The sequence below is a fragment of the Corvus hawaiiensis genome, chromosome 6 (assembly GCF_020740725.1).
Source record: "Corvus hawaiiensis isolate bCorHaw1 chromosome 6, bCorHaw1.pri.cur, whole genome shotgun sequence".
In the NCBI taxonomy this organism is placed as follows: Eukaryota; Metazoa; Chordata; class Aves; order Passeriformes; family Corvidae; genus Corvus; species Corvus hawaiiensis.
In genome coordinates, this window is record NC_063218.1 from 17709052 (window position 1) to 17728689 (window position 19638).

General features: G+C 43.4%; 1 non-coding gene across 1 annotated transcript; it reads left to right on the top strand.

Moving 5' to 3' along the window:
• Positions 1-4491: 4491 nt before the first annotated feature.
• TRNAT-UGU lies at positions 4492-4564 on the top strand. The gene has a single exon. It is a non-coding gene; the product is annotated as a tRNA-Thr (tRNA).
• The last annotated feature ends 15074 nt before the right edge of the window (positions 4565-19638 follow it).

Here is a 19638-nt window from a genome sequence, read left to right on the forward strand (position 1 = left end):
CAAATCCACAAGCAGTGTGCAGGGCAGATAAATTTATTCTTTGGCTCATCTGTTCCGACTGCCAGGAAGATTCCCAGTCAGTGTCAGCCCCAGCAAGTGCACGCAGAGATGCAACCACCCAACTTACCATTTACGAGCTGCTTCTTCCCTTGCTTTGGTGGGGAATGTAGGCAAGTGGTTGGGGCAGATCTCTGGAGACTCACATGCTGATCCTGCAAATGCATCCCTTTGGATTTGTGCCAGGAAACTTATTGGTCAGACACCTGCAGCAGGCCTCCAGCAGGAACCTTCTGCTTTGGTACCTCACTTCTGTGGGCAAGAGGCAGCTGGGTGCAATGTACTGGGGGAATGCATCGTCAGGCACTGCTGCCTCCACCCACAGCCTAGTGCTGTAGCCCCCAGCCCGAGCTCAGGAGCAGGAGCAGTCCATGCTCCACGGCACAGGCACGTCTGCCGTGTGGTGAGATGTGACTAGACTTAGGCTCAAAGCTTCCAAGAGTTGGAAAGCTGCACGCTAGCACCTCCGACACAATAAGGGCTAGCACGCCGCTCATGCACAGGGATGCTATTTTTGCAGCACGTTGGACTCATTAGGTGGGAATGTCAGTTCCTGAAAAGGGTGGAAAACAGTAAGAAGACAGGTCCTCAGTACCTCCCTTTGATGTCTCCGATAACATGAAAGGCAGCCTATGCCACTGCTCTGGTACAGTGACATTAAAAAAATCAAAAAAGAAATGGAAATCATCAACCATGGAGGAGATCCCTGCAATTTGGCGGTGCTCCTGGTCCACAAAGCTACTGTTCTGGTTTCTCCCATTAGCCCAGCTGCAATATGTGCAGAGGCAGATTATGTATCAGGCCAAAATATTAACGTTCACAGCATTAATGCTTTGGAGTCTTTAAAATGAAGAGCACTAACAGAAAAATCTTTTCAATCCTTTCATATAAAATCCCATCATTCCGAACTGACAAAAATAAATGCAGCGAACTTTCAGTGATATTGCACCATATAAAAAGGTTATTAAAAATGTATTTGAAGGACTAGCTTTGTCAATACTAATGCACTGAAGAAAGGGAGGGCTTCCCAGTTCAGGCACTGATGTACAGACTTAGTGAGGGAGTGATTACTGCAATAACAGATTCTGGTAGCTTTAAGTTAGACAGCATTTTTAGACTTCATATGCAAAGAATCGCCTTCAGTTATAAAAAGATGAGCTACTTAGTAATATTGAGGTGAAATAAGAATATGTGTTTAAAGAAATTCTGCCAAGTAGATATTGGTTTGGCTCTGAAAATGTGTTTGAAAGACTGGGGGGGGGGGGGGGGGGGCGGGGGGGCGGAGATGAAACATAGCAGTGTAGAGGAATAGAGAGTACTGGTAGGAATGTAAATGATTTATTGGTTTATTTGTTGATTCTTATTTCCATAGTAATCAGGAGTTTTAGAGATGATCTGTACATTCCCTAAAGTGATATGAACATAGCAACAAAGTGCCAGTGCATGAGAACTTTAAAGCCCAATTGCCTCCACTTTGAGAGCTGGGTCCACTCTCTTATCTTGAATTCAGCCACCTCTGACCTTGCCACTCATTTTGGACTAAATAACTATTTGATCAAGCTTCAGTATTACTACTATGGGGTTTTGATGCCTTTCTTCCAAGACCAAATGAAAACCAGTCAATCTTGTTTCATTGCTGTAAATGAGCCTAGAATAAAACAATAACAGAGAGAAAAAGCCAATATTTCAAAGCTTTACATTCAGTCATTTAAGATAATTATAAGAGAGGTAAGAATTTATTTTTAATTATCATTGTGGGGGTTTTTGATAATGCCCCCTCTGAAGAATACAGAAAATAATCTACTCCTCCCATTGGTATGTCCTGCCACTTTCAGTTTTGTTCTCCTCAAGTGTCTCAACTGGTGCATTTCTTTTGGTGTTCGAGGGAAGGTGAACATCTTTGACTCCAGAAGTCAGTCTCTGATGAAGTGAGAAGTAAGTGCTAAGCACCTCAGCTGTGCTGACAGCTCTCACACAGGTTTTGTACAGTCCTGTCTTTGTGAGTCTCAGCTCCTAAAGGAGCTGTGTTCTGTATTGCTTTTTTCAGCGCACAGTAGTCTGCTTTTCCCAGGCTAATTGAATGAATGGAATGCCCATTAGTTCTTGAGGCCTGTGTGCATTAAGGGTGCAAGGGTTTTAAATAATAAACCCACTACAATTGTTCTTGTTCAAAGAGGGTCCCTTTGTACTATAGCTGGAATGTCTGGCAGCTCTTGCCCTGGTGGTGAAAGGTCCATCCCCATCAGGAGTTAAAAAACCTTTCTGAAATCTTTTCTGGCTCTTCTGCCTTAGCAGTGATGTGAGGTAGCAGAAGAACACAACAGATATTTAAAAGAACAGTATGGTAACACGTAATAAGTTTTCATAAAGGATATTTTTTGTTTGATTTTGGGCTTTTTGGGTGTTTGGGACTTTTTAAAAATGATGTTTAAATATGTTCTGGACTTCTTATGCATTGATGTACTTGCACGATAACCTCCAGCAGGGATTTAATTGACTTTTCCAAGTTCATAGATGGGCATGTGGTAACTCAGGCTGAGCATGAAAAGTGGCACGGGGGAAAAAACTGCATGGTCTTTTGCAAGACAATGGCATTTTCTGTATTCCAGGGTGTGACAACTGATCATGACAATATTCTCTTAACAGCAGATATTCTGCAGACCTTTCATTTGCTACAATGTAGTGCTCTTAAACTTCCACTGCATTACACATGTGCAGATAGGACACACACATACCATCTAGAAAAGCATTAAAGCTGCCACTGGCAGTCATCATAATTTTGAAGACTGAGAAGTCTGCAACCTGGCTTAGTATTGAGCATATCTCAGAGGAGACATGTCCCTTAATTAACACAGCAAATAATGCATGATTCATACATACATCTGTAATTTTAACACAAATATCTTTGTCATGATGACTAGAAATACAACTCAAGACTTTGTTATTTCCAGAGTTAGTAGAGAATTGAGATGAAGTGCTTAGTGGATTTAAACACTTAATCTTCACTGAATATTTTCACAATAATTCAAATATACACTCATGTAATGAGTATCGTTCAATGGAGAAAATTGACCTGCCCCTTGTTGTTTTGTTGACTGTATCTACTATCCAGCTGCCACATGGAGCTTTGTTTTATGAGTCAGAAATAATTTTTCAGTGTTTATTTCAAATTTCACTAATTTCATTTATTAAAAACTATCAGGGAGTTCATGTGAGAACATACTTTGAAGGAAAAATCTTTGGGCAGAAGTCACATATTTACACATCTAGTGCCTAGGATAATGCAGACCCTGATGCTGCTGTGGACTTTGAGGTTTATTTCCATAGTGTAACATTTTTTTTTTCAAGATTATGCTAAGCCAAGCCAGGTTTACGAGCTCCCCCATTGCATCCCTTTCCCACCCCGCTGATCCAAGTCTGAATTCTATATAAAGAGATAATAGTACAGAATCAAGACAGGGCCCTGAATATAGCTCTCTGAAAGGCATATGACTGCAATGATTTTATCTGCAATAATTTTAACTGCCATGAAGTTTTAAAATAATGTTCAGGCCATACATAAGTGATCATAGACCTCCAGCTAATGTGTGCTGTTAACAGTGATGATACCCAGCACCAGCACTAGACACCAGCAGTACACTTCGATGGGTCCGACAGCATGGCTGCCTTCCACCTTTTAGCTGCTCGCTGAAGCTTCTGAGCTCCACAACCTCCGTTAAAGTTGATCTGCAAGCACCAGGTGAGAGAACTACCTAGAAATCCTCTCTAGGGTCCATGCTCAGCGCTGCAGGGGGTCACCCAACAAGTGATGCTAAGAGGCCCTGGGCAGCACCTCTGCCCCGCAGCAGCCTTGCTCAAACCTCCCAAGACACCCAACCTCTGCAGGAAAAAAACCCCCCTTTGTTACGACAGGGGTTTTTTTACTCCCAGCCGGTACAGATCAGGCTGTATGTCAGACATTCGCCCACCCCGTATTTCTCCTCCGGTGCCTTTGCTGCCTCGGCCGGACGTGCTCATTCCAGCAGCTTTATTCCTGCTATTGCAGAAGGCTCAGGGACCCTCCTGCGGCCCGGGATCTCCCACGCAACCGCGGCGGCGGCCGCCTGGGAGCGCCGGGAGCGGCACCCCGGTGCTGGCGGGCGAGGAGCGGGGCAGGGCGGCGGGCGGGCTCCCGCGGGGCGAGGGGACAGACAGGGCGGCGGGCGGGTTACCGGCGAGCTCCGGCAGCTTCCCGGGGGCCAGGAGCGGCTCCCGGCGGGCCGCGGGCTCCCCCCGGCGGTAGCGGCGGCGACGGCGAGGCCGCTGCGCAGGGCGGGCCCTTCAGGGGCCGGTGGCGGGCGGGGCCGGCGGCGCGGGGCCCGGGGCGCCCGACAGGGGGCGGCGGGGAGGGCTGGGACCGGTCGTTAGAGACCGCCGGAACCACTACTAAGCGGCGGCTCCATAGCTCAGTGGTTAGAGCACTGGTCTTGTAAACCAGGGGTCGCGAGTTCGATCCTCGCTGGGGCCTCAGCAGCTTGTTTTGTTTTTTCAGAGTGGCATAGGTGTTGACTGCACCCACGAGTACCGAGCCTGATTTTGGCTATTTTGGTGGTGGAGGACTAGAGCATGCGTGCAGGGTCCGGGGGCTTCCTGTTAAGGGAAACACTTTGGAAACAAATGCGTTTTGTAAAACCTGAGTGTTAATGTTAATAGCGGTCGCCAGATTAACTCATGGCTGTGCTTCGTGCCGGCAGAGGAGTGGGGGGAACAATAACCTCTTCGGGAAGCAGCGTGGGAATGGCTGAGTAAATATTTGCACAGCTCATGTCACAATTTCTCTGATGGCAGCTTTGGCAAAGTGCTGTTAGAGGTTTAAAAGGAACAAATTGCCCCTGAGTGGAGAATAAGCTGGACAGGATTAGCTGAGTCTTCACAGCTTGTCAGGCAAGCCAGGCTGCTGGGTTTATTTCTGTGCTGGAGGCTGGACAGCGGAGGTGCAATGATTCTTTTTTTTTTTTTTTCCCCCCTTTTAGGTTATAGAAAGAGCTAGAAAGCTCCCCGCAAATCGCCTTGAGCACAACACTTCAAAGATATGCACTTAGGTTTTTTTCAGATACCTTGTCAGCAGGGTGTTTGGTTTCCAGCACCGCAAGCACGACAGCAATCGTTACCGCCATCAGAGAGGGCAATTAATACACGCATTGTGGTGAGGGGGAAGGAGCCCGCTTGCAGCACCCGCGGGGCTCAGCCCATGCAGGGCTGCTGAGCACAGGCAGCTGCCGCAGGCTGCGGCTCAGCGCGCCGGAGGTGTCGCGAAGACGCGTGGGCTGCCTCGTAGCACTGCAGCCCGTGTTCTACCCTCACAGCTCCTATCGCAGCTTCTCGCCAGCCTCCTTCGACTGCTGAGAGCAGATCAAAGCTGTGAGGATAGGGTGCACGGGGCTGGATGAGTCGCCATTGCCGTGGTGAGAAGAGCAAGGGGCTGACAGGCTATTTCTCCCTTGTGACTGAAGCTGTGCTATGCCACGAGGCCCAAACAGTATTTGAATTTGCAGTGCTTTGGGGTACTTGCACGTAAGTTTGCATGAATGACTCCTTGTTTGCTACACTGCCTCCCTACCCCATCTGGGAAAGCAGTGCTGGATCCTAATCTCAGTTTTACCACCTGACTACCATCCTACACAATTCCTTGGTTCAGCAGTCCTCCCAGAGTCCTTGCGACAGATCCATGGAGGTGGTGCTAAAACCCATTCCTCGGGAGGATCTGTTCTCTCCGGGGAGTCTGGTCGAGGCTGAGTACAGCGTTTCTCGCTGGGTCTCGCCATGACCAAACCAGGGTACTAGCAGATCCCTGGGATGGCACAGATGGCCTGCAGAAGTCACACGTGTACTTCAGGAGGCTGTGTGGACTGCTTCAGGAACCTCCAGAACGAACATGCAGGAGCTCCTCAAGCGCTGGGCCCGGCACAGCCCAGGGCGTCAGTGTCCAGCTGCAGGGACGGGGCTGCCGCGCTTCAGCCACGGGAGTGGAAGACCATGCACCAGTGCTTGGCTGCAGAGTTCCCCACGTCCGCGAAGCACCACGCGGACAGGGCTCAGCTATTCCCGTTTGTTGGAGCGACACATGTGAGCTGCCACGGGTGCTTTGCAGAGCGCTGCCGGAATGCTCGGTGTGCCCTGAGAGGTGGGGCCGAGCCCCGTGTCAGCACCCGAGCGGCGCTCCCCCCGCAGGGCTGCCCCGCGGAGCCGCGGGCGCTGCCGCGCCCCGGGTTACATAAGCGGCGCAGCGCAGCCAATGCTGCCGGACGCCTCCAGGGGGAGAGCCAGCTCCTACGAACAGGAGGGCGGGAGGAAGGAAGGCAGTCGGTTTCTCCGGGCGGCCGGGTGGGCCGGCTCCTCCGAGCGGGCGGAGCGCCCCCGGCGCGGCCCGGGCGCGGCTGCGGCGGGAGCGCGCTGCCCGCGGGCGGCAGGGCTGGGCAGGGCTGGGCGAGCGGCAGCGGCGGCAGCGGGGCAAGCTTTGGGGCGGGGCAAGAGTTGGGGCTCGGGCGCAGCGTGCCGCGGCCGCCGCTAGTTCCGAGTTTTTTGGGGGTGCGATCGAATTTTCATTTCCAAAGATGTTTCTTCACAATTAAACAGGCCCTATTTTAAAATATCGGACTTAAGAGTCCTGGCAGTAGTTCTGCCGCCCCGTGCACGCTGCAGAGCGGTGCCCTGTTCCTACCCGCAGCCCCCGGCGGCGGGGGCAGGACGGGGCCCCGCTGCGGACCGGGCTCCAGCGCTCCACTCCAGCCTTCCCCTGGGACCTGGCAGTGCTGCCCATGGCAAGAGCCATCGGAGCCACCTCTCCTGCTTCCGGTGTATCTACGCACGGGCATGAATGGAAGGCAGGAGATACACGCAAGGCCTTCCTCCGAGCTGGTCTTCCCTGCCTTCTCCATCCTCCAAAGGACACCTGTATACCATTGCCTGATCCCAGCCAAGGAGTGACCCCAAAATTTTCTTCATTCTCTACATGTGGTGTCATCTGCACTTCATTTCTAGCTACAAAGGAAGCTGTTTTAGTAGCTGTTGTTACTGAAGGTGAGAAATGTGTCAAAGCTTTGCTCAAAAACAATGAGGTGACCTTCACTAGGTCCGGTGATGCAATCATTAGTGATGTCATTAGAAAATGTCTGTATGGTTTGTTTCTCCAAGCTGTGGTGAGGAGCCTGGATAGTACTAATTGTGTTTCCATTTTGGACTGCTAGCTGAGCCTCTGAGAATTACCACGGTGTCTGGAAAGACAGATACCTTGCCATCGCTGCAAGGCGTTCTGAACTCAGTGGAGATATTTCTCCTTGTTATGTTTTTTCCAGGAAATTTATACCCATCTGCTCAGTTCAACAGCAGGAAGCCTTAGACAAGAAGAGCCTGTTTTCTTCATGAGTCTACTATTTTTATTTCCAGATACGTAAAAAAAAAAAGGATATATCTAAGCATATCTTACTGCAGGGTGATACTGTTTTTGACAATGAGAATAGGGACTCAAAGTCAGTGGCTGTGAAACTGGCTTTGTCAAAATGACATGTAATGAAATATAAACACTTTCAAAATTCCACATGCTTTAATATTGTACAGATGCTGCCAAAACAACATGAATTTTTAAAAACCCCAAACAACCTCTCTCATACCCAACTTCAAGCACCTTCTAAACCTAAGATTAGTAAAGAATGTTTCCGATTGTTTTGTCAAAAAAGAACAAAAGAAATTCCCACTAATGTTTCTGGATTTGGAGTTGGATTTGAATTTGTGCCAGTGAGGTAAAGCCAAAAATGAAAGTTCAGGTTGTTGTTTTTTTCCCTGACCTAATGCAAATACAACCATTAAGAAAGTCTTCAGTGAACAGTAAAAACGCTTACTTCTGATAACCTAAGGTGTTAACAGTAACACCAAAAGGAAAAATGTTTGTCTTCTAAAGATGCTATGTTTAGTTAGACATTGCTCTTCTGTTCTTCTAGTTGCTAAAGCAACACAAGCTATCCTGCTCCTGGTCATATGTTCCACACTTTGATGCCTGACCTCCCATCTTTACAAATTTAACAGCCCTGTTACTTTGTGTAGAGTTCCTTTCACAGGGTGTCATTAACATATTTGCAGGAGTTGTTTGAAAGTCAGTAAAAAGAAGTCTGCACACCACAATCACCAAGTACAATATTGATCCAGTATGGTATATCCTGACTTCCAGACTGAGCTGTCTCCTTGAGCCTTTTCCTCCTTGTCTGCCAAGGAATTTCTCCCTTTTAAGAGGAAGTAACTCAAATAGTGCTGTTCAAGACAAGACTCAGGCCAAATGCATCCCCAGATGAAGTGGGAGCTAAATGCAATAGGACTTTGAATGATGATGCAAGGCCATCTTCACAGGGGAGTAACATTAAATAAATCTGTGCTTACTGGTATTCTTGGCAAGAGACTGTATTTCTGAGCCAGTTAGCTGTGGATGGAGAGACAACTAATGAACCTGCTTGGCTTCTAGTACAGACGTTATTTACTGCCATGTAAGCATATGAAGAAGGATACTTAAAAATAATGGGGGGCCTCTCTGGTAATGAAAAAAATGCAAATTAATTAAACCATTCACTGTTTGCCAGGGCAGTGACTGTTGTGTTTTAAAGAAAAATAGTGTTTTCTGTATTTTCAGGGAATCTTTCCTAACACTTTAAGAATAGAAGGAAAGCAAACAGAAATGTCTTGTTACAACTCCCCAAGATATTTAACTAACTGCACAATATGTGATACTAACCTTGCCTATATTTTAATATTGATGTTTGTCTTTAGATTTTGATGGTGCACTTCAGTAGAGAGATGTTGTCTTAAGATAAAACATGGCCTTTTTCCATGCAGTTTGTAATCTAAGATGGAAACAGTAGGTCCTGGCAGTACAGAATGTAGGTACAATACAGTAGGTTTGAACATAAAGAAATGCATAGAGCAGTAGAGCAGATGGTCCTTTAAAAATCTCGTGTATGTGCAATTTATTATGACTTGAGAATGTCTGAAAAAGAGCAAGAGAGCTTGAGTTTAAAAAGGATGCAGCACTGTTCATCTAGAATCTATGTGTGTTATGTATATACAAAAAGTCCCTCCTGACCTTACTAAACTCAATGGGCTCCTCAGATTATTACATTATTTCTGGCTTTCAAGTGACCCAAAATTAGCATGCAAGTAGAAATATTCTTAGGGATAAGTTGAAGTTTAAATAAAATTTAGAACTGTGACTCTAAAGTATTAGGAAAAAAGAAGAGATAATTTAGCTTTCTTGCCTGTTTATTTTCGACTGGTTCTGTAAATTTATCCAGTTCCAACTTACCTTAATATGAACATAAATTAATTCAGAGATTGTAAATGGAGAACTTCTACTGTAAAATAAGGCTGGTGTCAACTGTGTAAACATCTGTTCGAAGCAGGCTGCTCTGCTGACAACAGAGCTGTCAGAACACTACCTAATGCTCCATGTGTCTGACTGCCAATCTGCAGATATCTGATTATCTCTCAGACAGACCAGTACATAGGCTTCTCATAAGTAAAGCATATTTGTTCCTTCTGAAGATAAACACGGGAGTTGTTCCTTCTGGTCACCAAGTTACAGACTATTTTTGGACAAGGATGCTGTTGCTTGCAATCCCTGCTGTATGTGTGAGACTTGTTAATGACCATGGTGCCTGCACATGAAAACAGGCACAAATCACAATATGTTTGTTCCCTCCTGACAAGAGGTTATTAATACATCTGCTCATTCCTGCCACAGAGAACCTTAACCCATACCAAAAGCCATTTCTAATAGAAATTAGTATGAATAAGGATGAGTATTTCTTACTGCATGTAGCAGCTGTATAGAGACATGTCTCTACCAATATGCCAATATGGTGTTTGATTGAAAAAACCCAGCTTTGAAAACTCTTACAGTTAAACTATGCAATAATATAATTATAAATACAACCACATCCTTCTGAAGAGTCCTCAAAGCAAGAAGGTGAATTTCTATGCTTAATTTATACTGAAAGCACTGTGTGTTTCTTAAAACCAAATAAATAACACGAGAAAGCTTAAATTTAAGACCCTGAAGTGCAATCTGTGAGAAACCTTCCTCGTAGATTAGATACTCCTTAGCTAGTTACTATTTTTTAAGCATTGAGTAATGCAAGTATCACATTTTGTTTGGGCTTGTCATTTTAGAATTATCTGTGTAAGAACTTGGGATGGGCATGTTTAATTTGCAGCAAGATATTTGCAGTTACTACTTGTAACCTGTTTCATTCTAGAAGCTAGATGAAAAAAGTCCCCAAGAACTACCTGTGCTAAGAGAAACTACTGTACTCACAAAAGTGAGCTTCCAGGAAGACTACTGATTGTTGGAGGGGTAAAGCCAGATGATCATCAATATATAAGTTTGTTTTGGTTTGTTCTGGTTTTTTTTTTAAGTATTGGATTTGCAAATAAACAATGGTGTTTGCATCCTGGCTATCATTCTGGGTGTTATTTGTAGTATAACTTCTTCACTGCTTTTTGATCATTACTCAGTCAAACTGTACATGCTTTTAGTGAGTTAGAAAGAGTTTTGCTTTCTGGTGCAGAGAACCTTTAGTAACAAACCCTTCGGCCAGCAGGCTACTAAGAAGTTTGAGAAAGCTCTCCCTGCTACTTTTATGTTTTGAACATAGGGGTGTTTTTCCTGTTATTTTTATATTTTTCCTTAAATTTAATGAGTTTCCTGGGCTCTGCAGATCCATTGTCCTGTGACGCTGGTAGGAATGCTGGTATATTTGGGTCTTCTTTCAATGAATAATAGTCATTATTCAGTGTTAAACTTTACAGTTTAACAATCACAGTGCACATGCAGCAGTTCTCCAGGGCAATCAGATGTGTGTGTGCCAGCAGACTGTTCACTTCACCTTGCAAAAAAGGGCTGTTTGAGTCTACTAGATTTTTTTTTTAAACTACCTGGTCTGGATTTATTGGGGAGAAAAAGCTTGTTCAGATGTTCTAATTAGCTGCTTAATAACTGCAGGCTCCTTACCAGCAGGACAGCAGGAACAGAACTGGAAAATGCTGTCATGGCTGTTCTAAAATCATCTGGTTGCCCCTTGAAGACATTTCTGCTGAGTGCTGGCCTGAGCAGTGTCTTTTCTGCCTTCTCTGTGTACTTAGAGGGGAAACATGTCTGCTTTTTTTTAAAAAAAAATCAGACTTTTCTGTTGCTATCCATGTGATTCTCAGAAATGGTGAAATACTTGAGTGAGCTTTAACTTGTTCGTGTCAGGTACCAATATGTGGGAAATGCAGCAATCTGGAGTTCAGGAGCTTGACATCTGAGTCAGTGTCCAGCACCATGGACTGCTTTTTTTCAGCTAAGCTGACCCTCTCGTACTTTGCTCCAACTGTAACTTAAGGCTGTTTTATGGAAGTTTGAGCTCAGTGAATCCAATGTGCAGCCTCTGAGCCTGAGCTGGTCCTTCTGGACTCGTGTTTCCCACTTGCTGAAGTGGTTTACTTGTTCCAGATTTGAGCCATGGAGAAACCCAAAACGTGGACCTTGTGGATGATAAAGGAGTTACTGTTTGATAGAGAGCTTGAGTCCTGAGTGATCACAGCAACACCGATATAACTGGAGACAGTTTGCTAGCTGGGACATGCTGCAACACCATGGTTGCTTGTTTAGCTTAAAAATGTCACTCAGCTTAGCTTAAAAATGTCACTCAGCTAATTAGTTCAGTTAACCACAGAATCATAGAATGGCTTGGGTTAGAGGAGGCCTTAAAGGCTATCTAATTCCAACCCCCCTGTAAGGGGCAGAGACACCTTTCACTAGACCAGGTTGCTCAGAGCCCCATCAAACCTCGCCCCATCAAACCAACACTTCCAGGTATGGGGCATCCACAACTTCTCTGGGCAATCTTTGTCGGCATTTTAGCATTCTCAGAGTAAAGAATTTCTTCCTAATATCTAATCTAAACAAAACCCTCTTTTAGTTTGAAGCCATTACCCCTTGTCCTGTGCAAAGTCCCTCTCCAGCCTTCTTGTAGGACCGTTTATGTACTGGAAGGTACAATAAGGTGTCCCCACAGCCTTCTTTTTTCCAGGCTGAGCAACCGCAGCTCTCTCAGGCTGTGAAGCTTTTAAAAAAGCTGCCTGTGAGATTATTATCATTACAGTGCTAACACAAATAGCCCACATTTAAGTTCTGAGCAGCAGAGAAGAAATCTCAATATGGGGCTAAGTCTGGACCTGATAGAAACTATGGAGATAAACCCTTGACATTAGAAGCAGGGATTTTTAATGCCTAGTTTTCAGCGTGATTTTCATCTCTCTGCCCTGTTCTGCATAGCTTGCTTAGCAGAACCTCCTGTCTGCTCAATTCCCCTCCAGGCAGTTGGTGAAAAAGCAGACAGCTGAACATTACAGGTGTCCCTCATAAACTTGGGGCTGTTACAGTACAGAGCCTCATAAAGCATGGACAGGCTGCATTCCAGCTGTGCTTCAGGGATGAGGGGAACTTGCCATGCAGCTGTGCAGAGGAATTAGTAACTGCATTCAAGCACAGCAGCATCAATCATGAAGAATCAATTCTTGCTCCTCCCCTCAGAGCTGCAAAGTGCCAGGGGCCAGCTGCCCTCAGAGAGAGTTGATAAACACATCTGAGGAAATGTCAGACTGGTTCAGGCAAACCTAATACTCCTAAACCACTACTGACAGAAGCCTGTATCTCATCCAGCCCTCAGTGATGCTGCTGTAACAGCTGAAAGCCTCTGATCCAGCATATCTTTTATCCATTCTTCCATCCTGCCCTGGGCTGTCCACACATCCTTTCTCTCTTGGCTTCATGCTGCTTTGACCCTTCATTTGCATTTATCTCTTACTGTTCTAATCTGCTTTTTAAAAGCCCATCTTTAATTTGTATCTCTTTGTTGCTTTATCCCACCACAAAAGCCCTTAAATATGCTTTTTCAAAACACTCTCACAGACAAGTTCGACTTTTTTTTAAATGCCCCCCCCAAAGTAGTTCAACTTTCCTGTGATGATTTTTCAGTTTCCTTTTTTATTCAAGATGTTTATATTTCACTACTCCAGCATTTCCAATGCCATTTAATATTCGGCTTGGCTTTTGCACTTCCTCAGGGTTTCAATTTCCTTTTGGCTAAGAAAGAGAAACTAGGTGAAGATGTAATGCAGCTGGACAATTAGCCACTAAAAATAGTTTGCTAAAGGTCTGGGCAATACAAAGACCACTATAAATATCAGATTTGCAGATGATGTGGATTCAGGCTGAGTAGTGTGCTTAATCCTCAGTGCTCTGCTGAACGATTCACTAAGGCTGCGTTTTAATAAACATTCCTAAACCAGATATATTCTCCTGCTATCCATAATCCCCAAACTTTCAGTTTTCCACCATGGCCTACAGAATATAAATTAGAAATAAAATCCTAAAATAAGATTATAGTGACATTTCTGTTGTTTTGTCTCATAAAAATGATGTCATATTTTCTTGAGTTGAAACTACATCAGCATCAGTTATGTAATGGTGGTTGAGTTAGAGGGTAGTAAAATTAAAGTCCAGTGGAACTTAGTAACTAGAATTTGAGACCTGTTTTTTTCAGCCGTGCCTCTTGGTTAATTTCATTCAAATGAAGGCAGTGACAATTCACTTACACTTCATGCTCTCTGGCAGTGTGCTCAGTCAGCGTTTTACTCATACCTACCTCAGAAGTTCCACTGACATCATCCTGAGGAAAGGTTGGCTAGATGCTAAGTAAGGACTTCAGCATTTAGCTCTCAGTGGTGACAAGTCCATTAGTGCATATGTAAGTATTGTATGGGTAGAATCGTACTGACACCAAATGTCAGTGAAGTGCAAGACTAAGAGCAGGAACAAGACTATGAGCAGGAATTACACTGTAATTCTACTGTAGTTCTACACAAGCTTGATCTTTAAGGTTAAGCTAAAAGTTACTGCTTTTTAGCTTGTGACATTAGAGTGGAAAGTGACAAATTTCTGTTCTAGACAAGAGTTCTCATCTTTGGTTATCACGTGCACTGAATTTCTGAGATGTGGTTTTGTCAAAGCTGCAGATGATTTCTAAAATTGTTTGGATTCCTAAAGATCTGAAATAAAAATTATTTAATTAGTTGAACTGTTGGTTGAGGTTTTTTTGAAGCAAGGTTATTTTATGATAATTAATTCATTCATTACCTTTTCATGCACAATCATTCCTGCTTCACTTAATATTGCCTCTCAACTTCCTCTAATGTTTAGGTGTGTCCAAAAAAACCCACCCCAAAATCCGTGAGAACATTTATTTTCCTCCATTTTCTGATCCCACAATGTGAAATCGTGTTTTCTAATGCTAGCCGGTAGTTTTTGTCCTGAAAGAAGCAGGAAGTTTCTGATACATGAGAGTTAGCATCAAAGAATTTTGTGATAAGAAAGAGGGATAGTAAGAAAAAAGGGAAAACAAAACCTTGCAGTGTGTTTGCCCAAACCAGTTTTTTTCCCTGAGGCTTCCAAAGCCCAGTAACAATGCAAGGTGCCACCTAATGCAAAGATCAGACCTATTATCTCGATAAGGCTTGCCTGTTGAAAAATTACTGAAGGATCTAATTACAGTGATTGTTAGCTGCATTCCAGATTATCTGTGACAATAAAATTATTATCAGTTAAACTTTAAAAAGCCAGTCAACTAATTAGTTCAGGAGAACGATTCAAAACACCGTCCTTGAGGTTATTAGAAATAAATTCCTAACACACATAGCCTGCATTTCAAACTTAAATTTTAGTGTAGCTTACTCCACACAAATTGGCAAATGCCAATACCTTGCAGTATTGTAAAGAGTGGTCCAGAGCCCTCTTGCCCTAGAGTTGATGAAAGAGTTCATTGTAATGTTATCCAGTCACAAGAGGCAACTGAGGTTAGGTGGACAAAGAGAAAGTGCTAGAGAGGAATGACTGATGAGTCTATTAAATCCAGACATCAGACACACATTCACAATGATACATTTCTGAGCTGCATGTCTTCTCTAATGAGCTCTCAGCAGTGGTGTCATCAATAGTGAACTCTGCAGTGCCTCAGGGGCTGCATCTCTCTATTGCCTTGACATTCAGTCAGTACACACCACAGTGGAAAAAAGCTACCTGTCACCTTAACCAACTTAGCCTGTGGTACAAGCACTCACAAACTGTTTTTACATTAGCACTTCTATCATTGCTATCAACAAATGAGGGAGAAGACACCAGAGAAGATTTCCTCAGAATGCTAAAAGTGGACAAAACCAGAGGCTTATTTTTCCCTTTCCCCTTGATTTCTTGACTGGTTTCTAATATCTTTCTGCTGAGCTACTGCCTCTTCTGGTGGAGTTCCTTTCTATCTAAGAACCGCTTTGGCTGGACAATAACCTGGCATAGAAATTTTGGACTCCTGTCATTATTATTCTTCCCCTCTGAGCCCCAAAGAACAAATCATATTTTATGTAAAGTTGTTCTGGTAATGTAGGTGGTACTGCTTTGATGGGGGATGCAGAAGTGAGTTCTTGCTGTTGACTCAAATGTAGTGAATACTGGCTGTAGTTTGGACCCATGATGAGGATTATTCCTTTCCCTGCTTTTCACCCTTATCAAGATGAGAGCAGGAATCTAAGAAGCCAAAGATGTCAAAACACTCGCTCTTTGACGTGGGAATTTTGAATCATAGAATATGCTGAGTTGGAAGAGACCCATCAGGATCATCGAGTCCAACTCCTGGCTCTGCACAGGACACCCCAAGAGTCACACGATGTCCCTGAGAGCATTGTCCAAACACTTCTTGAACTCTGTCAGGCTTGGGGCTGTGACAGCTTCTCTGGGGATCCTGTTCTAGTACCCAACCACCCTCTGGGTGAAAAGCTTTTTCCTGATATCCAACCTAAACTTCCCCCAGCTCAGTTTCATGCTGTTTCCTTGAGTCCTTCATTGGTCACCACCACAGAGAACAGGTCAGTGTCTGCCCCTCCTCTTCCCCTCCCAGGAAGTTGTAACTGCAGTGGGGTCTCCCCTCAGTCTCCTCTTCTCCAGGCTGAACAGACCAAGTGACCTCAGCTGCTCCTCATACGGCTTCCCCTCAAGGTCCTTCACCATCCTTTGGATGCTGTCTAATAACTTACTGTCTTTCTTACATTGTGGTGTCTAAAACTGCACACAGGACTTGGGGAAAGTATCTGCCATTACACTTTTGTCTTAACTCATTCTTAATACAGGCATTCTGCCTTTGTGTTGTTTGCTTTTGGATGAAATCTTGCTCCTTTTATGGAGTGTCCCCTGTAGACAAGCGCTTAGGTGACTCTTGCTAATAACCTAATTTCTGTGACTCCACAAAGGCCCCAAGCAGAACGTGTAGATCAGTTTCTACTTGAAGTTAGATCCGATAAGGTAAGTTATAATTTAAAACCCTCCTGAGGGAGAGATGACTCTTGCATAGTCTAGTAGCTATCCCTGACCTTGCTTATTGAAAGAAAATGACCCATAAGAAAGCTGACAGAAAAAGAAGCATTTTAGTAATGGAATGTTTAAAGATGTAGTTTTACTTCATGGTAAGAATAGAACCTACAATTTGATCTCTTGTTTTTAAAGAGGATAAAAGAAACAGTCTTAACTGCTTTTGTTATTAAAATATTATTACTCTATATTAATAAAGAAGCTTAGAAAAGTCTAAGAAAGATACATAAAAATATAGTGAACTATATCCAGATGTAATAACAGGGTTTAGGCACATGTGAGCCAATCCAGTGTGATCCAATTAACTATGGCAGCCTGTCAGCTGAAGTTACTATAGGGGGCTGCATGTATGCCTCAATTGCTCAGATAATTGCTCAGTTGTGTATGTCAGTTGATAAAGATCACTAACCTAGGAATATAATAAATAACTTACAGATATTCTGTGTAAACAAATGTACATATCTTTTTAAACAAATATAGGCATGCAAAATAATGCATGTTGTGTATTCCAAAAATCCCTTCATTCTTCTCAAGTGATCTATTTTATGATAATTTCATATATATCAAAATTTTGGACTTGTAGTTAATGACCTGAAAGTATCAACTCAGTCACTGTGTATTTGTATAAATATATTATTGTACAGTTTGTAAATTAGTGAATATTTTGATAAAATTGCAGCTACTTCGAATTCCAAACTGTAAAGACCAGCTGGGTGCACTTACATGGGCATGTGCCTCTGCCATCTGGGACTAAGTGTTACCAGACATTCATCACAGGACTGGTACAACCAGATTGAATTTGTTTGCTGTACCTCAAGAACATGAGACAGGTATTTGTGTCCTTCCTTTCTACTGACGTGTTGAAGAAGATATTTTTGAGGTGCCCTCTGAAAGAGGCATTTTTTCCCACCTGCCAGAGTCATAGGATCTTCAGGCCAAAGGGTCTGAAGAAGGGAAGAGAAACTCAAGCACAGCCAGATGCCACAGTGATGTAGCACAACAGCGATCACTATTTCCTAGGAGTAGTTTGGTTTACAGATGGGGATGAAACTGCTGATTGCATTGACAGTCACTGACAGTCAGGGTCACGGCAACACAGTCATGGCTGCTTCGCTCTGCCCTGACAGCACCGGTCACCTACATAGGCAGAGAACTGGCGTAGTGGCTGCTCTCTGCAGAGATGTCTTATTGCTTCCAGATGAGCCCTCTGCCTCGAGTTTCGCCAGTTGGTCCAGTGATAAGCGCAGATAAGGTCTGGCACACTTCCTCTGCACAGGGCTGCTCTCGCTGCTGGCAGGAAATCACCCCTTCCCATTACAGGTGTGCTGAGAACAAGGATTTCAGTATCTCAAACTGGAATTGCGAATAATATTGACTATTCTTGAAGCTAGTCTTTTCCACAGCTGGTGGGCCTATTTTATAGTTGTTTGTGGAGAAGGTTGTTTAAGACTGCCACAACTTCAATAAAGTGAACATCTATTTTCTCTACTTACCTTCTTCTACCCAAAAAAGCAAATTATTCTGAAAAGCCAAGTTATTCACTTGGAAAGAACTTAGCTTAGTTTAACACACTTTATTTTGATAAATACAAGCTGGCTGTTTCTTCCCATGTTTATATCTCTAGATGCTGATACACTTGATTGTTTCCCATTTTGTTGTGGTATCATTCCAGGTATTAAACTTGGACTGACTAACCTACAATTTTCCATCTTTTCCCTTTCTGTGGGAGAGCACTATAGTCATTCTTGTCAGTCCTCTGTGTGTCCTCAAAGTAGTTCAGATTGTTTCAATTATTTCTTAATCTTCCAAAGTGGATTTCAGCAGGCTCCATTGTCGTGCACCCGTGTTGCAACTAAATATCTGCTATCTGTTCTCTCCTAATTCTAGCTGGTGTTCCACACCACTGAAATGTGTTAAGAATCTGATCACAGATACTCTTTTTATGAAGGCTCAGGAACTGAACACTTTGTCCTTTTACATTCCTTCATAAATTTTTCACCATTCCTGCTTAAGACCAGTGAAATGTTCTCGGTCTTTTATCCTGACTGTATTTATAAAAGCTTTTTTCACTTTCTTTTATGTCCTTTGCTGGTTACATCTCATTTTATGCCTCAGATTTTCTGATGTTATCTTCAAATCACTTTATGTTCAGTGAGCATTTGTGTTTCCATTTTTAAACAGTTAATTTTTGATTTTCAGGTCATTAGTAAGCTATTGATGTTCTTGATATAGAGCATTTACAATATATCTTATCTCTCCTCTGCAGAGGAATAACCTGTGATTCTTTCAATATAGAACACTGCTATATTCTATTCCAAAAATGGCAAAAGAGTATTTCAATACTGTCTGAATCTTTTTTCCAATTTTATTTTATAAAACAGAAATCGTAGCAAATCAATCCCATTTCAGAAGAATGTGGATTTTGACAGACTACATGCAAGACTAAAATAAGATTTCATCAAACTTTTTGCAGTCAACTGCTATTTTAATACCAGTGCTTCAAAAATGTACAACATCCACAGGAACAGGGGAAAGAGGAAATAAAAACATTCTGAATATATCTAACCTGACCAGAACGTCAGATAATGCTCCATTACAGCAATGCAGACATTACAGTAATTGAACACTTACTGACAATAGATATCTGGCAGAGAAAGCCCTTCTTGCCTTCTGCAGGATAAAATTTCATGTGGGAGATCCATGTCAAGGAACAATCATTCTGCCCTAAGGCATTTCCATGGGGAATGCAGATCATTAGGACCGTGGTACCAGATGGCATAACTGTAAAACCTCTTCTGTGTGCCCTAGTTATCCCTGATAATCTTCCGGGCTGGGTTTATACGTGAACTGTGTACCCTTTTTCTGGACAACCCAGGTTTTTTGTTTCTAGCTAAGGTGAGGAATTTTCTCGTGTGAGAAAGTCAAACTAAGAACAAATCAGACAATGAGAACTGTCAAAATAGTGGGAGATGCTTTTTTTGGAAACAGTAGAGCTTAGGCCCAGTAGATGTATATCTGATTTTTACATGTTAATTATCTGCGGAATTCTTTCCTGATATTCTTTATTACTTCATTTGGATAGACTGTAACTCTAACATGTTATA